The sequence below is a fragment of the Gopherus flavomarginatus genome, chromosome 20 (genome assembly GCF_025201925.1).
Source record: "Gopherus flavomarginatus isolate rGopFla2 chromosome 20, rGopFla2.mat.asm, whole genome shotgun sequence".
NCBI lineage: Eukaryota > Metazoa > Chordata > Testudines > Testudinidae > Gopherus > Gopherus flavomarginatus.
The window spans coordinates 6,166,060-6,170,227 of record NC_066636.1 but is presented as its reverse complement, the minus strand read 5'-3'; the positions used below and the strand labels follow the sequence as shown (position 1 = coordinate 6,170,227).

Genomic DNA, 4,168 nt, shown 5'->3' with positions numbered 1-4,168 from the left:
CTATTACTTACTATTTCTGCAATATTAGATGCTTAGTTCAGATATGGCTTAGGGAGATGTATTTTCCCTGCCTTGGTTCCTTGCTGACTCGGAGACAACAAAGGAACACAAAACAAAAACCTTCCCCACACAGATTTGAAAGTATCTTCTCCGCTTATTGGTCCTTTTGGTCAGGTGCCGACCAGGTTATCTGAACTTCTTAATCCTTTATAGGTAAGGAGGGATTTTATGTGACTCTTAGCTGTATGTTTATGACAGGGTGTTATTCATGAAAAATTAAACACAACATAGTTAGAAACATTAACAGTCTATTGCAGAACGGCGGGCCAATGCACTGAAAAATTTTGCATTTGTGATCTTAACAGCAAATCAAAAGGCACTCTGGGGTTGGCGGTGCTCCAAACACACGCAGAGGTATTGGTAAACACATGTGCTGCAGTGGGGCCATATTCCAATGCCTACCCTTCCCAACAGATGTATTGACCCACCTTATAAAAGCGGCCTGGCACTGCTTTCTTTTTACACACCATTTGAGGGGGCTTCATAGGCCACAGCTGCCATATGTGCTGATAGAAGATGTAGTCAGCGCATACCGCTTAGCTATGTCATTGGAGGGAGCCATCTTTCACATGTTGCAATGGACCACTCAATCCCAGATCCCAGATAATACGTGATGCCACCTTCTTAGCATGCTAAGCCACAATTGCCCTCGCCAATGGATAATTGACCTTTGTTTTTTTTACCATGGTCGATTCTGAACAGTGATACAATTAACAAAGGAGGACAAGAGTGTCGGACACATGAGGATACTTATAGATATGTGCCATCATACATACCTGATTTTGCCCTGACAAATTCTGCAGGCGTGAAGCAGCAAGAGCAGTCCCACAACGCCTGTTCAGGGTGTCCCTGGGCTCTCGCTATTACTGTTTTGTCCTGTTAACAAAGCAAGAGGGAAAGAAAAAGAACAACACAAATGCGCCTATTGGGGAAACTGAGGCACGGATGAAACCTCCCTAAATTATTAGTTGTCCCGTTACAGCCCTCCCTGGCTTTCATTATGGATGTTGTTTGCCTGGTTTAGGAGGTTACAACAACAATATTATGCCCTGAGATCAGTAATTGCTATTGCTTGCCAGAGGGCTTCCCATTTCACTTCCACTTCAGGCCCCCACAGGAGGAACAGGGTTTGTCCCAATGGGCTACCCACCAGGTATTTTGCTGTGATCCTGTTGTGTCTATCCGGACTATGAACTGTCTCCAAGGCACCTCCCCTCCCCTCCAGACTTCCACTACACGGTGGCTCGAGCCCCATCAGCAGCTCGAGCCAGGGAGAGCCTTTGGGGGTATTCTCCCTTTTCAAAATTATAATTATCCAGATAATCCCATGGATAGCTAGAAACCCGAATGGTCCAGGCAGGTGGCTGGTCCACAACCAAGGCCCACGGTGCCATGACCAGAAACCTAGGAAGAAACCTATGTTTTGAATTGATTGGCATGCACTCATTTTAATTTGCTGGGTAGCTGAAGCTGGTACACTATCTGGGAGATGCGGTTCACAATGGACTACGGACCCACCCACTTAACATCCAGGGTGTGGGCTGCTTTCCCCAGTTTTTGCAACATTACCTTGTCTTCAGTTTGCCATCCCTGGATGTTTTTAACAACGATCCTCTTACACTTTTCATTAATTAAAGCGGCCTCTACAACTTCATGGGTTTCACATGGCTCCTTCCTCAGCTGGGCAAAGCTGAGACTTTTTGGTTGTGGCAAAACAATAAATGTGATTATTGGTAAACACACTAACTACATTTACATTTGTCTATTAGCAGGTTGCTAACATTTCCATTCTCCCAAAACCCTTTCCCCCAGGAATTAACACATACACATTGCCCATTATACCGTAATTTGGTTTTATAATCCAATTCATCCCACATACAGGATTCTAGTGAAATGTCTTAGAGGCCTTTGGAGCAACAGGCAAGAACACCCCCCCACTTTTGAGGAGTCCACTCAGTACCCGCCTCTGGTGTCCAATCACTTCCCTCCCTCCCCAGCCCACTGGCTCGAAGTCTGGGGTAGCCAGAAGGATCCCATGTGCAATATGGGGAGTGGGTTAATTTTCCATATCTTTGCTTCCGGAGCTTGTTGATGTGTGATTTTAACAACAATTTCCTCCAATTAAAAGGTCTGGCCTTACTATGTTAGAAACATACTGCATCTATTCGTACTGATAAGTATCAAACAATGATCGTTTTCTTTGCTTTAGCAAGTGTATTAAAACCTTAGTGTTTCCCAAGATTTCCCGAAACATTTTGTGTTCCAAGGTGGATAAAGCAAGTATCTGCATTACCTCCCAGAGCTATAGCAGTATGGTTTCTCATTTCCATTTCTTTCTGTATTAGGCTGTTTTGTATTTGGGACAGAGAGCTTAATTCATTTTTAATTACCTCCAGGTCCACAGTACGTGTAATCCCTGCTCCAAAACCAATTTCTCCCAATATGCTGTCTGCTACCTAAGGATGTTTCCCTGAAGCATTTATTACACAGCAGTGCTAGCAACAAAACAAATGATACAAGACAAAACATAGAACACAAAACACAATTTCTATTGTGACAGTTGAGTCATGGTATTTTGGGTTGATTTTCAGGTGGTATCAACTTCTTTTGATTTTCTGGAAGACAAAAATAACATGTTTCTACTCCTTGGGCAGTGGGGGCAGATTCTTGCTTAAAATATTCCTTTCTTTTACAAATACCCTTGCTGATTGCAGGCAAAACAGAGGAATTACCCCCATATTTTCCTATGTTTATTCTATAGGAAGGCCAGGTTTCAATGGCTTACCTTTATTAATTAGGTAATTTGCATTAACACAGATGCTTTCTAGCTTGCATTGGATTCAAAACTATCAGCAGCTCAGAGACTCTGTCTTAAAAGGGACACAATCAGCTTTGCGCAGTGGCAGTATCGTAGCCAATGAGGTTAATCCAAGGCGAGATTATTGCTAATTGCTAATATTGCTATTGCTAATTGGAAACTTTTAACTTTTAACTCCTGCTTCCAAAACGCACAGTGATTTGAAAAAGAAAACACAACCTTTTGTGGCTTCCTTTGGCAAAGTGACAGTTTGATTACAAAGAGCCACCTTAAGGCTTAGTGCCGGGCATGGTCTTTGTCTCTTTTACTACAGTTCTTATTTGCTATTTTGTTACCAAAAAACGGATTTAAAATCTTTTCCCATTTTCCTGGCTTTGAGTGCCCTGCTGCAGACTTTAGTCTTTATTTAAAATAGTTTAAATTTTGTAAAGCATTGAGGTACCTTAAGGGTTAAATGCTAAATACCAAAGTTAAACAACGCTAGTTACCTGTGTCTGGCAAAAGCGTTTCTTGGTTTTGCAACTTTGAATAAAAGATTCAAATGGATTTTAGTGGTATTATTTAAAACAACACCAATTCATCTTAAACGTGCAAAACACTAGGAGTTTTCTTTTAGCAAATTTGACTAACTTGTTCATAGTCAAATGATTTCACTTTGATAACCTCTTTGCCTGGATTATTTACAGACATTCCTTTGGAAAAGGGCCTGTTTTTCCTCAGAATAGCTGCAAAGAAACCAAGAATTTTTTTCTCTTAACACCTTTTCTTTTAACATTTTTACAAAGTTTCACTGCTTAAATCCCTCCAGCCTCTTCAGAGTTAACCTCTCACTTTCTTTTTTCCAATTTCTTTAACTGTTGCCTGCCTGCTTGTTTGGGCCCGATCCTGTTTTTCTCGCTGAACTGTTCCTTTCCATGGGCACAGGCTTGGTTTCACTACCAATTCAGCAAGGAGGGTGGGCTGCTTAACTAGCCCCCACTCTTCCTGGTCCCTTTCCTCTTCGTAACTACCCCACGGGGTGCTCTTCTTGTAGTTGGGGGTGCCATACATACGACCTTCTCCCCTCACTTCACCCGCTGGACTTATCCTCAGTCTTAATTAGGGCCATTATAGGGGTTCAACAAGCCCCAAACTGAGGATCCTCACAAAGGGAGAGATCAAAGCCCTCACGAGGGTCACCTGAATCATCCCCCATGAGGCTCGCTGCCTGGACCGAACGCATGGCCAATTGATGTTTTAACTGTTCAATTTTCTTTTCATGGCAAGCACACTGCCGTTGGGCGTCTGCTG

General features: G+C 42.6%; 1 non-coding gene across 1 annotated transcript; it reads left to right on the top strand.

Moving 5' to 3' along the window:
* The first annotated feature begins 2,948 nt into the window (after positions 1–2,948).
* LOC127038486 (U4 spliceosomal RNA) lies at positions 2,949–3,087 on the top strand. The gene has a single exon (XR_007770667.1). It is a non-coding gene; the product is annotated as a U4 spliceosomal RNA (small nuclear RNA).
* The last annotated feature ends 1,081 nt before the right edge of the window (positions 3,088–4,168 follow it).